The sequence below is a fragment of the Nymphalis io genome, chromosome 28, assembly GCF_905147045.1.
Source record: "Nymphalis io chromosome 28, ilAglIoxx1.1, whole genome shotgun sequence".
Taxonomy (NCBI): Eukaryota; Metazoa; Arthropoda; class Insecta; order Lepidoptera; family Nymphalidae; genus Nymphalis; species Nymphalis io.
Window position 1 is genome coordinate 2,022,600 of NC_065915.1, and position 20,045 is coordinate 2,042,644.

At 34.1% G+C, this 20,045-nt stretch overlaps 1 protein-coding gene across 2 annotated transcripts in view; it reads right to left on the bottom strand.

Moving 5' to 3' along the window:
* The window catches only part of LOC126779069 (zinc transporter foi), a 43,387-nt gene extending 23,488 nt beyond the window's left edge, over nucleotides 1-19,899 (bottom strand). The window contains exon 1 of one of the 2 annotated variants that reach the window (XM_050502884.1): nucleotides 6,816-6,873. The gene's annotated coding sequence lies outside the window, so the exon portion shown is untranslated. Of the gene's footprint in view, nucleotides 1-6,815; nucleotides 6,874-19,728 lie in introns of those variants that run through there. The other variant, XM_050502882.1, reaches the window with a different exon arrangement.
* Nucleotides 19,900-20,045: the final 146 nt, after the last annotated feature.

The window sequence follows — 20,045 nt, forward strand, 5'->3', positions numbered from 1 at the left end:
TAAATAATATGACTTAAAAAGAAAAATCCTTTCAACATGAAAAGATATTTAAATCCATAAAATGTGATTGGATTCGTAATCTATTTTACGCAGTGTGTATAGGTAAGTAAATATTTTTTTAAACTTATATTATTCTTTGTGTGCCGCTAAATTTTGAAATAGTTAAAAGTGTGTCGCAAGAACACTGGTTTAAACAAATCATGTATATTACGAGAGAATAGACAGTGCATTTGTGTTTGCGAAAATCGTACGGAACGATTTCGGCAACGGCGTCAACTCTCAAGAAAGCCAGGACGTATTATAGTGCACAAGTGTGTGCGCAAACACAGATGCACTCTATTCTCTCACTCTCATAATCCGATGGGACGGCACCCGACACGACCGGAAACAGATCGAATTGAATATGTAAATCTAAGAACTGTTTATCTACATACCTCATTCCGTTTAAGTATAGTTACATAAGCGAACTTACTTGTAAACCTTAGCGGGTGATTGGATAAAGTATACTGTCCTCTTCTTTCGAATGTGAAAACGTAAATGACAGAAAGAGACGAATCAGTTTAAGCTACTTATAGTAATAATTTTCATCGTAAGCGTAAATAATGTAATAATACGAAATGATCTTGGAAATTATTCAAAACCGATAATATAAGAAATTTTTTTACATAATCATTTCAAAAGAAATATATATATATCGGTTTTATTATATTTTAATACCATTTAATTATTCACGATAATTAAATGTACCAAGGCGATTTGCATTACATCATTTTATATAAGCCATTTAATTTATAAATAAATATCGTTTGAATCAAAATATATATAAAAAATATCATATACATTATCATAAGCCGAGATGGCCTAGTGGTAAGAACGCGTGAATCTTAACCGATGATCGTGGGTTCAAACCCGGGCAAGCACCACTGAATTTTCATGTGCTTAATTTGTGATTATAATTCATCTCGTGCTTGACGGTGAAGGAAAACATCGTGAGGAAACCTGCATGTGTCTAATTTCACTGAAATTCTGCCACATGTGTATTTCACCAACCCGCATTGGAGCAGCGTGGTGGAATAAGCTCCAAACCTTCTCCTCAAAAAGAGGTGCGGAGGCCTTTAGCCCAGCAGTGGGACATTCACAGGCTGTTACGGTATATACGGACGAGCATATGGGCCACTTGATGGTAAGTGCTCATCAGAGCCCATAGACATTGGCATTGTAAGGAATGTTATTCATCGCTTACATCGCCAATGCACCACCGACCTTGGGAACTAAAATGTTCTGTCCCTTGTGCCTGTAATTACACTGGCTCGCTTATATTTCAAATCGGAACACCACAATACCAAGTACTGCTGTTTTGCGATAGAATATCTGACGAGTGGGGTGTAACTACCCAGACGAGCTTGCACAAAGCCCTACCACTAGTAAAATACAATATAAATATTAAAAAAAAAAGCATAAATGCTATTAACTTAATACATAATATCGACTAGGTAGTAGGAAATATTTAGGACAACCGTTACTTTAGTTAATTCCACAGTAAAAGTGTAAAATTGTTCGTTCATTAGGCGAAATTACCTGAATACGACCTTTATCATTTATCGTTATTAAAATTTAAAAAAACGTATGAAATTTGTTGATTCTAACATATTTTTATTTCTAATTTTATTCGGTATTTTATATTACATTACAATAGATACCATATAAAAAGCCGATTGATAAACAGGGGAGAAAAATGTCTGCCAAATTTTTTTGGAAGGTAAATGACTCCACTCAACTTGATGGTAAGTGGTAGTTGAGTCCAAACGCGACGACGGCCAGTACAGTACAAGAATGATTTGCATTAGCCGTCCCCGCCTTGCGGGCCCGCAAGATGCCTACCTACACCTCAATTAATATCAAAAATATACACGTTGAAAATTATTACAGTGCAAAAAAAGAACAATCTGTAAAACAATTGAAGTCATAAGTGGAAGAAGGTGCTAGAAACTAAAATATCAAGTTATTTGCGGTTTTATCTTTTTGAGTATATTACTTATTGCTGTATATACGCCATTTATCAGTTACGCTTAGTTCTTAAAGTCGTAAAATTAAGAGCTGAAGGTCCATCATGTGTATGGTGTTAAAATGTTCATCGTCGTAACAGATTCAAAGTTTATAAATGCAAAAAAAAAAGTGAAGTGTCACATAAAACATTGCATTCGAATTTAGAACAAACTTAGAAAAACATAATTAGACAGAAAAACGTTACGGCACTAACGACATTGTTTCAAGCTATTAAAAAAAACCTCATTTGACTTCAGTCCACTTAACTGAACCCAGACGCGTCCGCGTGTTGGTCATTGACCGAGGTGAGTGATTTTCAAGAACAGACAAACGAATCCACACAAACTCATATTACGGAAAAGATAAATTATTTACAATCTGTTTTATATAATGAACGAATATAAATCATAATTAAAAAAATATATATCGAAATGGATAGTTATTAAAAAAAACAATAAATATGGAGGATAAAATCAAGGAATTTTTATTTATTTATTTTGTAAATATTTTAATTTTCATAAACACTAGTTGTTCGCCTAGTGGACAAAATTCGACCATCAAAAACCATTAAAATTTTTTTTTTTTATAAAGTACGTAGAAGAGAAAGATACGTACTGTTGTATTACAAGGGCACAGTATGCCTTTTTAAAAAATCCACCTTTGACTGCTCTAACAAATTCATTAAAAAAAAATTTACAAAAACAATAACATTTCATTTTTTTTTTGCATAGAAAATGCAAATCCATAATGTTTGGACTCTACTACCACTTACCATCAGGTGGAGTAGTCATTTGCCATCCTGGACATATAAAAAAAAAAAAAGTTTACCTCTAATCTTTACGGTCGACTTAGGACCGCTCGGCGAAAACTAACTATTCAATTACAATTTGACGGGCCTTTCACGCCGAAGGTTGTGGGTTGGATTCCTACCCAGGTCAGTCATTTGTGTGCATGAACATGTCTGTTTGTCCCGAGTCTGGGTGTAATTATCCATATAAGTATGTATTTACAAAAGAAAAAGTAGTATATGTAGAATATCAGTTGTCTGGTTTCCATCGTACGAGCTCTGCTTAGTTTGGGATGAGATGGCCGTGTGTGAATTATGTCCCAGGATATTATTATATTATATATGTTTGATATTATATTTTTACTGGTGGTAAGGCTTTGTGCAAGCTCGTCTGGGTAGGTACCACCCACTCATCAGATATTCTACCGCAAAACAGCAATACTTGATATTGTTGTGTTCCGGTTTGAAGGGTGAGTGAGCCAGTGTAATTACAGGCACAAGGGACATAAAATCTTAGTTCCCAAGGTTGGTGGCGCATTGGCTATAAGCGATGGTTGACATTTCTTACAATGCCAATGTCTAAGGGCGTTTGGTGACCACTTACCATCAGGTGGCCCATATACTCGTCCACCTTCCTATTCTAAAAAAAAATAAATATATATAATGGACAGAACACGTGGACATCAAAGATACCCAGTACGAATACAGCTTGCGAATCGTTATTAGATAATCGGATACTCAAATATAATTTCCCCGAATCCATCGAAGCATAAATTAAAGATCAATTTGAAACCTGACGAGATAAAATCAAAACATTGAAATATGAACGACGAACACGTGGAAAGCATATATACAACACATACATACATGTAATAGCAGATTACATGAGCAGAAGTAAACAAACACTTTGACCTTAAATTGAGATCATCATTGGTCATCATCTAAATAATATGCGGTTATGGATTTGTGAAAAAAATGGCGTTTCGAATGCCAGCGAAGTTGGTTATTGGATATATGTTGTTAAGTGAGATAGTGTTATGTTAAATAAAGATATATTTATTAATAACTGTTTGTAGTACCCGAGGTTGATAACGCATTGGCTGTGTAAGCGATGGTTAACATTTCTTACAATGGCAATGTCTATGGGCGTTGGTGATCGCTTACCATCAGCTGGCATATACTCGCCCGCCTACCTATTCAATAAAAGTACATAATATAGCAGATTTATTAGCAAGTCGCAACATATTATGTTAATCTATGGTTTGTATATTTTTACTCATCCTGTTATTGGAATATAGTAGGCCAACGAGCTCGCCAATTTCCATCAGCATAAGAAGTATACACCAGTTTTTGAGTGTTAATATAATCTTTCTTTTTAAATAGCTCATGTTTATTCTGATGCTTGACATGATGGAAAATTTAGACTTAGACTTGCAAGTACTATTAGATTTTCATAATCAAATGAGTGTAACGAGCTCACGACTCAGGGTCTGAACCAATAGCTTTACGTTCTTTCATAGGAACTTGAGAGGAAACACTTGCGAACTCAGGTCTGCTGCAGGGAATATCACGACAGAAAAATTTAATTATTATTAATATATTATAATTTGATTTCGCTCTTTCTATAATTATTAATTTGACATATGAATGAAGAAGACATCATCGTTTAACAAATCGCCCGCTAAACAACGTTCATAATTAAATCCGTACGTATTACGTATAAGATCAGTTTCATATTATAAAGAAAAAGAGCTATTTGGCTATAAGCGAAGGTTGCCATTTCTTACATGCCAATGTCTATGGGCGTTGGTGACCACTTACCATCAGGTGGCCCATATGCTCGTCCGCCTTCCTATTCTATAAAAAAAAAACTTCTATGTTTATCGATATTACAGTATTGTGTGTCAAAGAACTTCTCGTTTAAACAACTTATGCACGCTAATAAGCGATCGTATGATAATATTAGAAAGACGAGAAATGTGTTTATTGAAACCATGGCCATATCAAAACAAAACGGCGTCTGCTGTCTTGGACTTTGGACTTCAGTATTATGAGATGCATAGGTTCAAATAATGCTATGTTTTTTTTATATGAAATATAATGTATAAGCTGTAAGGAGCTTTAGATTAAAACTAGCTTCCGCCCGCGGTTGCGCCCGTGTATGAGAGGATGGAGTTGTTAGGTAGCCTCTAAATATATGTAGCAATTATCGCGTCACATATGTATTGCCATAATATAAGTCCTAATAGTCATGTACAGACAACAAACGAAAAGATCTTGTGTATTATGTAATGTCATGAAATATTCTGTTCTATGATAAATCACGTTCATACTTACGTTATCGGAAACTCGTTGGACACGATCGTGAATTATCAGAAAGTGATATGCGACAGAAACTATAATAATTAAACCGTAAAAAAAATATTATACTAAAATTGTGTGAGAAAGAACAAGGGTCTGCATCGCGCTAACGTTTGGTTCACTCCGATACATATAGGGTCTCGACATATTTAAATATAGAATTCCCCTCCCGATTTCAACGGAGTCCTAAGCCGAGGTCCGGCCTCACAGGAGGCGGGCCTTAGGACGCCCGTCTCTCTTGAGCCCTGTGTGGCTCCCAACATCCGGCTGAGTTAAACTCGCCCATCCCGCCCGGTGACACTGTAGAGGCCAATAAGGCCAATAGTATTACTCACTTCGAAAAAAAAATATATATATATATATATAGAATTGCAATTTTTGAAAGCAATTGCCGCGTTGTAATAATAATGTGTCAACCGGAACTATGTATTACGGAAATGGTTTATTGGATCGCGAGAGTACAGTAATAATAATTTTAACATTTAAAGGATTGATGATATGACATGCATTTTGTCTTATATTAAAGGTTTCATTAACATAAGAATTATTAACATTAAAGCCTTAAATATATACAAATAAAGATTAAAAAGTGCTACTAAAAAAATCGTGACCGCGTGGAATGGTTGCAAGGATGCTAGCAGCATTTCCCTTTTGAATCGCAATTCCGATCCTCTGGTCGAATAATGTACCAGCCTTCCTGTCACCAATAGTTCGTCTATTAAAAAGACGAGGTTCTGTATTTTTAAGTGACATTTATGATATTTTTTAAACATCTTCTAGGCAAGCGCGCTCCACCTAAGACTGCATCTTCACTTTCCATCAGTGTGATAACAGTCGAGCCAAAAAATAAAGTGACTTTTATAACTAATTTTTGTTTGAATGCTATTCGTGGCTATATTTATTTTAACAGAGGTCATAGAAATATAATTAATTCGTATCATCCGTAAGTATCTATTAGATTATTGAATACGAACTATAATAAAAGCGCACGCTACTCCGTCCGCGTAGAATTCAGTTTTTGTCTATAACTGTAACAAACGCAAAAAAAGCCGAGATGGCCTAGTAGTTAGAACGCGCGAATCTTAACCGATGATCGTGGGTTCAAGCGCGGGCGAGCATCACTGAATTTTCATGTGCTTAATTTGTGTTTATAATTCATCTCGTGCTTGACGGTGAACGAATTAATTGAAATTATGCCACATGTGTATTCTACCAACCCGCATTGGAGCAGAGTGGTGGAGGCCTTAGCCCAGCAGTGGGACATTATCAGGCTGTTACTTTACTTTTTTTTTGTAACAAACGCGCACGCGGATAAATTAGAAATACTATTACTTCAGGCTTCAATCTTATTATTGCTGAAATAAAATATAAGCTATTACACTTCTGGATAAAGAGGCTTTTTATTTGTAAATTATTTGAATCCGTTCACTTGTTTCAGAATTGATCGATTACAAAGAAAAAAACAAAGTTAGTATTAGTACAAAAATATAGACAAATATAATACAGCTATATTTGAATTTATATTACTAAATGATCATTTTAATTTATAATAATATTCAAAGCTTTAAATTAAATAATACTTAAGTAAATAAAATGTATATATTAACTTCATAATGCTTACCAATTTTCATATAATCCAAGCCAGTGATAAAATCCGGGAACACAAATCAATTTCAGGGATTGACGTTCGTCCCGCGACTGATTAAAAATGTCAACAAATAGCTTTTATATACGAAAAATCCGCGGGAACAGGTGACCAATGCGGAAGCAGGAAAGATGAGTTTTTACGACAATTCCAATTTCAAATTACGCTCCATTAGGCGAATTGTTCGCGCCCTCTTGTTGAATTCGAATTATACTTTTTTTTTCTCGTAAAGCCAATTAGATGACTTGAAATAAAAAAAAGGTTTTATACCAAGTTGTTTTTCCATTAAATACTCTGTAGATTACAGATTATTTGTTAGTTTTTTTTTGTATTGTGTTATATTATATTAATTGATAAATAATGGTAACCTATAGGACATCATGAGGTTTAATACATATGGCAAAAGTGTACTGTTCGACGGCTGCTACCGTCTGTATTAATAGATATCTGGTGAACACCTAGACGGGCAAGCATAAAGCTCTTCACCCATAGGCGGACATTAAAATATAACTCTTTAAACCGTCCTCTATTACATGGTGGCTTTGTGGAAGTCCGTTGATTTTAAAAACTTTTTCATTCAATTTCATTTACAAAACATCGAAATCTATGGACGAGACGATTATTCCTAATAATATATCATTATAATAATTAAATTAATCTCATTGCAGTCGTTTTACGCAATTACATATTATAATGACAATGATTAAATAGAAACGATTGTTAACATCATTTTAATACCGGTTATCATACTAAAGGTGCGTTCACACTTGCGCTACTAAATAAAGCTGCGACCACAACATCGATATTGTCAAACCAACTTATGCTAATCAACTAATCTCTCTTTAGTTTTGTGTGTACATATGGATTCTGTAATCTGTCTCCCGGAGAACCTTCTAGAAAGGGTTTTTTATCCACTATATTTATTTTCAATACCAATGCAACCTTTTTTTTAACGCTGGAAAAACGCCTTACGCGTTTACCCCACGGGAACAGTGGGGCGGGCATGTGGGGCTCGCCGGTGTCCAAGGCGCCGAGTGCGAGTGCCGCGAACATCGGAATACCCACTAAAAAACCAGCGGTACCCTTTCCGTCTTAACGAGGAGCGCCACGGGATCGCTTTCGCATACCACCGTGGCGATACCAATGCAACCAGTGTGACCGGTGAAATAATATATTATTCTTTGGTTATTTTCGACTTCTGTGTATCAAAGGCGGAGTTACTCAACATTTAAGAACAGTTAAGTTATTAAAAATAATTTATTATACATATTATTAACTTTATTTACATAATAAATATAAACGTGGGTTTATATGATTGTTTATTTGAACTTTCTAAACAGCACACAGATTTGGACATATATATACCCCAGAATAACTAAGTTTAAAAAATATCTTTAAAAATTGTTTCTTAATACATAATGTTTTGTTTTTTTTTTTGTTTAAAGGTTTTATTTTTAAATTTTATTATTACTCGTTATTTTAATTTTAATTTTTGTAGCTATTTTTTTGTATATTTCTTAACTCACATTTGCACAATTATATTAGTCTTAGTTTAAACACTGTTTACCTTTTTTTAGTTCCTATGTTTCATTATTCCACGACGTAAGATTGGAGATCTTTAATAAATAAATAAGTAAATAAAATTTATTTGTTACTCTTTCACGTGTTAACTTGTCAAGATGATGATCAGTTGAAATTTTGCATACATATATACATACATCAGTACAGAAAAGGACATGAACCCATTTTGCTGGGAGTAGGAGATAGCCTCTAGGAAAAAAACAGAGAGCCCAACTTAAAGTAATATATATATAAAATAAAAGTAAGAAGGGATGTTTTAGGTATTAGCTTAGCCTTCCTTGGAGTACAAGCTTTTTCCGTACCAAATTTCATCAAATTAGGTTGAGCCGTGCAACTAGAACAGACAGACATACAGACAGGGTTACTTTCGCATTTATAATATTAACATATTTAAATATAGCACAGAATAGAGGATAAAAGCTTAAGTTATAGAATATAAGAATATCACAGCAAGTTCTTTATAGGTGAACCATTTTAATAAATAACTTAAATGTTTGAGAGCCACTGGCTACGTATCACATATAACGTCGTGAGTAACGTTGGCAGGCGGCCCACTGGGTCGGATTATGTCAATATAATGAATATTTGTCTGTGAGTTCATTCAATATTGCGTATCAACTAGATACTTGACTCATTAGTATATTTTCGCAGGAAAAATTACCCTGAAAGTAGGCAGCCTTGCAAATTGGCAACTGATTCAAGGCCCCTAGGCATTTGGGGGCCTCAATTCTGAAGCGATTAGAGCATAATGACGAGGCCTAGTTAGGTGTCTTGTAGGCTTAGGTATAGATCTGGATGCTCATGGCAAGTCAGACTCGCCCACAGACATTGGCATTACAAACATTAATCATTCCATCATCAACCAAGCCTGGGAACTGAGATGTTATACCCATTGTCTCGGTAGTTACACACTCACCATTCAAAGTGGAACACAGCTGTAAGGATTAATCAGATTGTAATATATAATATCAGATATAATACGAATTATTATTAAATATTACTGAAGACAATCTGTTATTCTTGAATATTAAATAATAATCTACATCTTTAATCTGGCAACACGAACATTGACAGATACTCATGGCGGGAAATGGATTGAAAATGTATAAACATGAATTACAATTACCAAAAGCCAGAACAAAAAGTTATGACTCGAGAACCATTTTATTTATGGGGCACTACTTTACAATAGCTTACACAAAAAAAAAATGAAAAATCTTTTATAAAATTTTAGACTGAACTAAGAAAACAGTATAGCCGAGATGGCCTAGTGGTTCGTGAATCTTAACCGATGATGGTGCTTAATATTTGATTATAATTCATCTCGCGTTTGACGGTGAAGGAAAACATCGTGAGGAAACGTGGATATGTCTTATTTCACTGAAATTCTGCCACATGTGTATTCCACCAAACCGCTATGGAGCGGCGAGGTGGAATAAGCTCCAAACCTTCTCCTCAAAAGGGAGAGGAGGCCTTAGCTCAGCAGTGGGACATTCAAAGGCTGTTACAGTACAAGAAAACACTATCAAAGCTTGATTTGAGAAAATATATATATATATTATAATTATCGGTGTATTTAATTTATATAAAATAAATATATATATATATATATATATATTTATATAAAGACATTTATTTTATATAAAAAAATTATGTAATTAGTTTCTCGTGTAAGTGAACTTTTGTTCTCGATGAGAAATAAGCTTCTTAAACTTTATTTACTATGAATTCTTATTACGAGCATTGCGTGGTAAATAATTTGTTTAAAATAATATCCTGGAACATTTTTACCACACGGCCATCTGCCAAATTAAGCTTGTACAGAGCTCGTACTATGGAAACCAGACAACTGATATACTACATATACTATTTTTCTTTTGTACATAAATACTTATATAGATCACACAAATATCTGCCCCGGGTGGGAATCGAACCCACATCCTTCGGCGTGAAAGGCAAGTATCTACCAACCACGCCAACCGGGTCGTCACATTCACGTATAAGGACACATTGATCCATTTCATCAAAATCTCGTTTTATTTCTGACTCGAGATCAAGTTCTTACAAAGTATTGTATCAAATAAAAAATATAATTACACTATTGTATATTATAACTAGTATAAAATATGAGATAAAAAAAACCGCTGAGTTTCTTTCGCCGGTTCCGTTCGCATCCGAGGAATTTATTTGCGAACCGGATGCCTGAGAAGATTTCGTGATGAGTGGCATTTCACTTAGGTATACATGGATTATAGTAATTTTCTTTTAAATACGTTAATGTATAACTTTATAGATAACAATTACTATTACTAATAATAATATTTTTCAATTTAAAACTGATTGTGATTGCAATTGTCCACTACCACGAAAACTCACCCCATTTTGAATTAAGTATTAGTAATTATGATTACTCGATAACCATTTTTTTCACACACGGCTATCTGGTCCTAAACTAAGCAGAGCTCGTACGATGGAAACCAGACAACTGATATGCTACACATACTACCTTTCTTTTGTAAATACATACTTACATAGATGATAACACCTGGACTCAGGACAAACAGATATGTTCATACACACAAAAGGAATCGAACCCACAACCATCTACGTGAAAGGCAAGTGGCAAGATCCACCGATCACGTCAACCGGCTCGTCAATTAACATATCTATATGTAAATAGGCAAATATGTAACAGTTCAGAACATTTTTATTTACATAGTAATATTATATGTATAGTGAGACCTTCTCCGAAACGCGCTGCATCTTCCGGTATAAATTTTATACATATATTAGTTTAGTACTTTTTTCAGTTAGGTATTACATAAGAAACGTCTCCTTATTTATTAATATAGATATTATTACATGAAAAAAATTAAATCGGTACACATCGTTACGCGATGACGCTTTTGTTTTGATGCAAATTTATATAAATCATGTACCAAAAGAATGGGCCTTGATGTCTGAAAAATAAAGATGTTATTATTATTTATGTCCGCTCGTCGCACAGAAGGCATGACTAAATAGCATTTATATATACATATAATTTAGTCACGGGTTATTTAAAGTTCTTAGTGACAAACGAATAATATCCCTAGCTAATGTAAATGATGAAAATTATTTGTGAGCATTTTCTTTAAAGTTTTCATATTTAATGTTAACAATAAATAAAATTTAATTAATGTTATTGTTTCACATAATTATATTAACGCAATGTTTATATAAGTTGTATATAAAGAAAAATAATAAATATTAATGAACACAAGATTATACATATAAAGAGCTTGCGACAGCGACTTCGGCCACATGTGGGGGATTGATAGCATATACTGAAAGACTCATAATCATTTGTTATATATCAACTTCGTTATATATATAATCGATAAAACATCCATTACTTCAAATATCGAACCTGTGACCTCCGTCACGGTTACGATTCATTGCCGACCATTGTTATTCGATACGTTATAAATAATGTTTCACCATTTGACGTGTCGAATATTTTCCTCAATGAAAACAAAATGGCGACCGTGACATCATTACTGGATTTATTTTAAATAATACATTGCTATTGGGAATATATCAAACTTATATCATACGTAAATCTATCGCATCGTGATACATATAAATTGAACACATGAAAACTCCGATTCTGAAACCGGAATCTTCAATTATGATTCACGTTCTAACCACTGGGCCATATCGGCAACTTTGTTAGAAACGTTACAGAAAATATAATAATAAGCCTGCAGTGCTATTCTAAATGATTTTGAGCCGCGCTGGAAACCGACTTGTCATTTTTTTGTGACGAATAATATCATTCGTCTTATTTTTAGATATTTATTTTAATATTTTATATATATATATAAAGCTAAGTGTCAAATGCATATTGTATATATGTATATTATTCACTTAGAAATGTTTATTTATTTGTTATTAGTGGAGACCTAATTAAATTATTATAAATTACGTGAACGTTGTGTGTAGGGTAACCCGAAATTTTAAGGTAGCATAGTAGCCAATCGCTCCTATCTCTATTGTCAATGAACGGTCAAACTTTCAGGCGAACTTTTACTATGAAGTGAGGTCCAGGCGTTTACGGGCTCTTAGGCTTTACTACCAGTAATATTAGATATTTACTGCCTCGTTGGTCTAGTGGCTTGATGTAAGGCCGCAGACCCGGAGGTCCTGGGTTCAATTCTCAGTAAAAATTTATTGGGTTTTTCTGTCAGAAAATTCTTAGTACCAGCCCGGAGTCTGGAAGTTGGAAGTGTGTACACTCTCGTGCCTCGGAAAGCATGTAAAGCCGTTGGTCCTGCGCCTGAACTCTTTTCGGTCACATCGGATTATAAGAGTTAGGGAATAGAGAGTGCACCTGTGTTTTCACACACACTTGTGCACTATAATATCTCCTGCGCAGTTGGCTAATCTCTCTTTAGATTGGCCGCCGTGGCCGAAATCGGTCTGGAGGACCTTAATATTAGAACATTGAATAAAAAAAAAAAAACAACAAAAAATACATCCCAAAGATTCTAATTAAAACCACTTAAAACGTTCGAAAGATAAAATTATATATACCTAATAATAAACACGCAACACGCACAGATCATTATAGTATGCAAGATATTTATTTATATGACTCGTGACGCAATACATTACTGGCCCACTGACCTACGCCAAATTGAAGACGACACACCCACACAGCAATGTACGATAACACATTATTATATATTTAGATCATTATATAACAAACGGTAATGAAAAAAAAACGCGAATAGAATTCGACAATTCGGACGTTTGTTCGTTTTCAAGGATATATTAATGCTGTGCCACACTTACCGGTTACGTTCCATTCTTACGGCCACGTCCCGCAACTTCTTCAAAGACGCAAATAAGCGTAACGCAGTTCTGAACATAATCAATAGTTTTTTTCTAGCTTTTATCGAACTTTACCGGAATCAGAGTATTTAAAAAAAAAAAGAATAATACTTATTACCCTTTTTATTAATTACTAATATTTCCTTTCACCCCTACAATTAAACGTAGTGCTAAAATAACTGTTTCTTAAAAATATTACTTTAATGAAATCAGCAAGCGATTCGCATATATGCCATTATTATTAAATATCAGTTAAACACTGGACATACACGAAATCCTATATATCGGAATGAAAAATTATAGTACCTGTTTCCCGATCTACGTCATACATAAACGTAAACGGTTTCAGAAACTTGTGAAAATATTCCTATTCGAGATCGAAAGTAGAATAATAACGAAAATATTCCACAGCACCATGGACGTTCGAACCGATGTAAATGGTCATCGCTTGGTCGCACAGATGTGGCTGTAGCATTATTTTCCCTGTCGTATCATTGCGCAAATATTTTCAATCATAAAATCTTCTTTGAATTCAGAATATCATCTATTTTCTTGTTAAACATTATTACGTTTGATCGAATATCCGAATCCGAATTATAGATCTTTTTATCTCAATTTCGGCTAACTATGACTCATCGTTATAAAGATATTTGTATTAATATAACACGCGGGTTAGGCTTGGTTAGGTTATTATCAGCCCCGACGCCCGGGGCTTAAAAGATAAACGTAACCCTGGGGATGCGTTATATTAACACGATCCCGCAGCCTTTCTGATCCGTGCCGAGGACGGCCATCGCAGTGATTTTAGTGGGTAAGAAACCCATATAACCCAGTTAATGTTTTCTTAAAAGTAATCACAATATCTAGCCATTTTAATATTAAACTAAATTTTTTTTTATACTTATATTCTGATGCAAGTAATTGTTAATCAATTATATAAATAAATAATATACACATACACGGCTAGCGATGTAAAAGTCGATTCGACCATGGCCCCTTGAGTGTCGTTCCCACTCTCAGCACAAGTTGTACGCTTAATTGGAGGGTTAAATGGGAGTATCAGTAATTCATTACAGGCTACAATAAAAAAATGGCAATGCACTCTATCCCCATATTCTCATAATGCAATGGGACGGCAATCCCGAAACATCTGAGAGATCAGACGCTGGACTATCTGGTATACATGCTTGACACAATTGAGAACAAAACGGGTTTTGAAGCCAAAATCTCGGAATTTGCGACCTTATAAGATAACAACTAAACCAACGAGGCAGACACACATAATTGACGATGAACTTGAAAACGATTATAAGAACATTGCATATTGAAGCCATTTTAAATGGATTTGAAGTTATATATCTAATACCACAATACTCGTTACATGTAAATCCTGTTACACACGGTCGTTGGGCAATATATTTGAAATGCGAAGGAAATGCTAACTGATATCACAAATTAGCTTTGCACGATTTTCTAGGTCACTTAACAATAATGATGATGTCCGCATAATATATTTTACAGTACAGTAACAGCCTGTTAATGTCCCACTGCTGGGCTAAGGCCTCTTCTCATTTTTTTTTTGAGGAGACAGTTTTGGAGCTTATTCCATCACGCTGCTCCAATGCGGATTGGTGGAATATTCACGCGCTCTTACCACTGGGCCATCTCGGCATACATTTTATTTTAAAATTGGTAATTATTTTATTTTACAATAAAATAATTACCAATTTACACAATTTACACTACAAAATTCTATACAAAATCGTGAAAATGAAATCTAAAAAAAAAGTAAAAATTAAAAAAAATATATTATAAACGCGAAAGTAACTACTCTGTATGATACGCTGTCACGGTTTAACCACTAACGCGATTTCGATGAAATTTAGTATTAAGCAAGTTTGAACACCCGAGGCCATGAATACATTTTTATATCAACTCCTACCGCTTACCTAGCATGCGGGCTGAGCTGCGAGCGATCACTGGTAACTTATAAGACAAATATGATACCTATTTTGGTAGTACATGATTTGCATATATAACCTTCTTATAGTTTTGACCACGTATGTATGACAGACAGTTACAAATTCATTGAGTCTACGTGACCATTCATCATTTGACCTTTGGGAAGAGTTGAAGGTACCGAAGTTGAAAACAGGAGAATCATCAATGGCTATACTTAGGTCAAAAGTAAACGATAGAAGAGAGGATATGTAAGTAAGGCCTAAAGGATTGACTGTAGTATTAGAATGAATATAGGCGAGACATCGATAGACTTGCTTCTCACTCATCTGTATCATACTGATACTGAAGTTCACAATACAAATTACATGACATCAAACATTGTAACAAGTATCTCCCTCTTATACGTCACTATATCGAATATTAAAAATAAGTTACGAACGAAAGCGACGTCCATGGGAATTGGGAAGGCTTTACTTAGAGGCCTCTTTTGATATCGAATGTAAATTAAAACAAGAGTTGGAAGAAATCTGCGAATATATTGAATGAAAACCCATGATATTGAAAGATTAGAGAAATATAAATGATAGCCGTTAACCCTAACCTCTGGGACAACGACAGTTTCGAGCGCCTGAACCATGATGGGATACAGTAGCCGCCAATACTTGCTTTCTTTTTAATATACATCTCACACATCATTATCATATAATCTTAGGTAATAATAATGTCCTCCAGGCCGATTTCGGCTGCGGCGGCCAATCTCAAGAGAGATTAGCCAACTACGCAGGAGATATTATAGTGCACAAGAGTGTGCGCAAACACAGGTGCACTCTCTATTCCCTAACTCTCATAATCCGATGGGACGGCAATTCGACACGACCGGAAAGAAGTTAGGGAGTGTACACATTCCAACTTCCAGATTCCAGGCTGCTACTGAGAATTTTCTGATAGAAAAACCCAACAATTTTTATCGGCCCGACCTGGGAATTCAAACCAGGACCTCCGGGTCTGCGGCCTTATATCAAGCCACTAGACCAACGAGGCAGTCGAAATCTTAGGTACACAATTAGGGTACCAATTGTAAAAAAACAAAGACATTTCCAATTACTATTTCAGTGGCCACAGTTATTTTTAGGTTCCTTAATAAGTACTATAAACTACGAAACTTTTATCTCTTCAACGTCTACATGAAATCAAGCACTTTGATCGGATCGAATTTGCATGAACAATTTGAGCTGCAATGGCGTTACTGAACTCTTTGTTCAATGCTCTGAGGATTGCTTCCATTGATTTGGTATCTAAAACATAGACAGAAATACAACACAATTGTGTATAAAACAGACGAAAACACTACAAGGCTATTCTTGTTGCCTTACTTTGCGAAACATCACTTTGCAAATTAAGTTAAATTATTTGGGTCATCGATGGTTTAAATGATAATTATTATAATAAAAGCTCGCTTTCCGAAGCAACTTCAAGAAGCTCTTTAAAGCTAATTGCCAGTCATTTTACACTTGCAGTCTGGGTCAATTGCACTCGACGGGCATGACTCGACTCGAGTGAGTGAACGATAGCAAAATAATAACACAGTCGAGGCACTGATGGAGCTGGTGTAACGTTTGTGCAGGCATAGAATGACAAGGGTTTATGTCAACAGAAAACTACTGCTGCTATCGGATCCGCGGCACCACTCAGTGAACACCTTTAAGTATTTAGAACGTGTTCGCTGTAGCGCTGGAACTCTCCGATGCCTCGGAGATGGTAGCAGCTTCACGCTGATCTTAGAAAAGTATTTTCATACTTACAAAGCGTGTGGACATGTTCCGAAATAAATTTATTAGCGTTTCATTTACAACCAAAAAAAATAGTGAGCGAGTTGATTTTTTGTTATATTTTGCATAATAATTTTATAAGTCGATTATGGCGATTAAATGTAAAAATTCAAAATTTCAAATGTAAAAATTACCGACAAGTAGATTATTCAAACATTTCAAGTATTATCTTAAATGCTATTAAAGCTATCTTAAAAATTAAAGTAATATCCTATCACTGGGCTAAGCCCTCTCTCCGTTTCGAGGCCGAGCTCATTCCAACACGTTGCTCCAACGCGGATTGGTGGATACACAAGTGGCAGATTTTCAACCGACACATGCACTTTCCCTCACGTTTTCATTCACCGAGCAGAGGATGAATTATAAAAACAAATTAAGCACATGATAACTTAGTGATAACCATCGTCCGGGTTTGATCCCGTATCCTTTGGTTAAAACCCACATTCAAACCACTGCGCCATATCGATGATTGTCGCGATCGTCACGACATGTTTGCCTCATCATGATGAGGCAAACATATCGACTCTCCGACATTCCTCAATAAATAACAAGGAAACAGATAATCTTTTGTTTATAATGAGTCTGTTATTGTTAGATAATTTAAATTACCAAAAATATTCTAAATATCAAGATTCGAGATGACATCAACAAAATTAATAATTAGGTTTCACTGCCAAATAAAAATTCTAAGAAATCTTAATATGAAAGACTCATGCATAAGCAATGTTACCTGGCAAAAAAACAATTTTTTTAAGTTATTATTTTTTAAAGTATCAGTATTTTTATAACAGTCATAATAATTTAAAAAAAAATTATCTAATATTACAAATAGATTCAGTACTCTTTAAGAGATAGACTTGTTCATGTTCATGATTATCCATGTATAGAAAGATACTTGTAACAGTATATATCTTTCTAACACAGTTTAATAAAAGAAATTATATAAAGAACTTTGATGATTTCACAAATACAAAAAACTGACATCCTGAGGATGATCTCCTCCTGACAGTTTTTGGCCAGTGAGACAATCTCATGAGTGTTTCAGTTATACAGAAACACAGATGCACTCCCTATGCCCAGACTCTCATAATCCTAAGGGACGGTAATCTGACACGAACGGAAAGTGTTCGGACGAGGGCCAATAGTTTACAGACTGTCACCTCCAGGCTGCTACTGAGAATCTTCGACAGAAAAACCCAATAAATTTTTATCGGCCTAACCGGAATTTAGAACTAGCTAGGCCAAACAGGCTTAAATGCTTAGTAAATAGTCCACAATTTGTGGAGGGTGTTATTGATAATGTATATAAAGTACTAAATATTATATTAGCTACATGACTTTGGACGGATTGAATATACAGTTGGTTTATATAAAACATTTATATTGAGGAACAAACATACAAAAATTCTTGATTTTATGGGCCAGGAGCATCCATTCATGACATTCAGATGAATGGTTTAGTAAAACAGAGAGGATAAACATACTAACACTTATTTTTATTTATAAATATTAAGAAGACTATATCAAAGGCCTTATTCTCTTAGTCTTAGACATAAATATATCGCCGTTACAAAAACAGTGTCCCTTAATTTGGTGGCTGTATTCTACTTTGCCGGAAACCAAATGACATACTGTTCAGTCTTTTAATATAATATTAAATCTCAATAATACTTATGACATTTTTATATACAATAAAATTATATATATATTATTATACAGCCATGTTGCTTTTTACTTTCTACAACCAAAATATTATGCAAATACAGATTAAAAATGTTTATGTGGGCCAAATGAATTCATTAAATATGTGAGGTAAATTGTTCATACTATAATTTATATTAAAAGGATACACATTCCAGAACAGCAATGGGAATAGAGAATTTTTTAATATGATGATTTAAATAAAATAAAAATTAAAAAAACAATTACAAGACATTTTATTTTTGTTTTGTTAATATTAACATTTTTTTTAATTTGAATTTTACAAATAAACTACATCATAATGTTATTGTTCTAGAATAAAAAATAAAACATACAGGTTTTATTTATAGCAGATGTTATTGATTGAAATGTTAAAGTTAAAAGAGAAATTAATTATAAAATGGTTTAATTACTTACTTATATTAACATTTAATTAAATTAAAAATATAGCAGTAATGTTTGAATTATTTTTTAAATAATAATACGTAATTTAAATAAAATTCAACAAATAACATTACAAGTTTTTTGAAGGTTAAATTATTACAATAAAAAAAAAAAATTGAATTGTAAAGGGCAGAGATTGTTTGTAAACGCGCCAAAATACAATAGTAACAGATTAAAAAAAACTTCCTACTTTTTCATGACAATGAATACAATATAAAAAATCCACTTGTAAGTCGTATTTCCGATTTTTGGGCAGTATTCTAACAGATCTCATCTAGATTTATTGTTTAATTGAGCAATATCACGTCGTCTGAAAGTTATAATTATTTCAACGAGTCAGATATCGGCCAAGCGCGTGGGCTAAATTTGCCTATATTGAAGCTAGTTACAACCGCAATATATGCAATATTTAGCAAGCCGACACTGGAGAAGAGACGCGATCCGGTATCCAAATAAAGACATCGTAGCATTCGTTATTACCATAATGTTACACTGACCTGTATAAACGAAATGAAGATCTGCCGGCACCTTGACGAGTTCCCATTCAACAGTTTACGTAATAACAAACACAGACGACAACAAAGACAGTTTATTTAACACAATACTCATACAGTTTTTTTACGATTTTCTTTTTATGACACTCGCGAGACAGCACTGCGCTGACCGCTGGAGCACGACACACATAGATTATAAAGAAAATATAAGTCAATCTTTTTAACACAGATGATCACACTTTTTAAATCCGTGACACACTTCAAAACAATTTTTTTTTGTTTTAACTAACTTTATTTTCTTACTATATAAATATAACTTC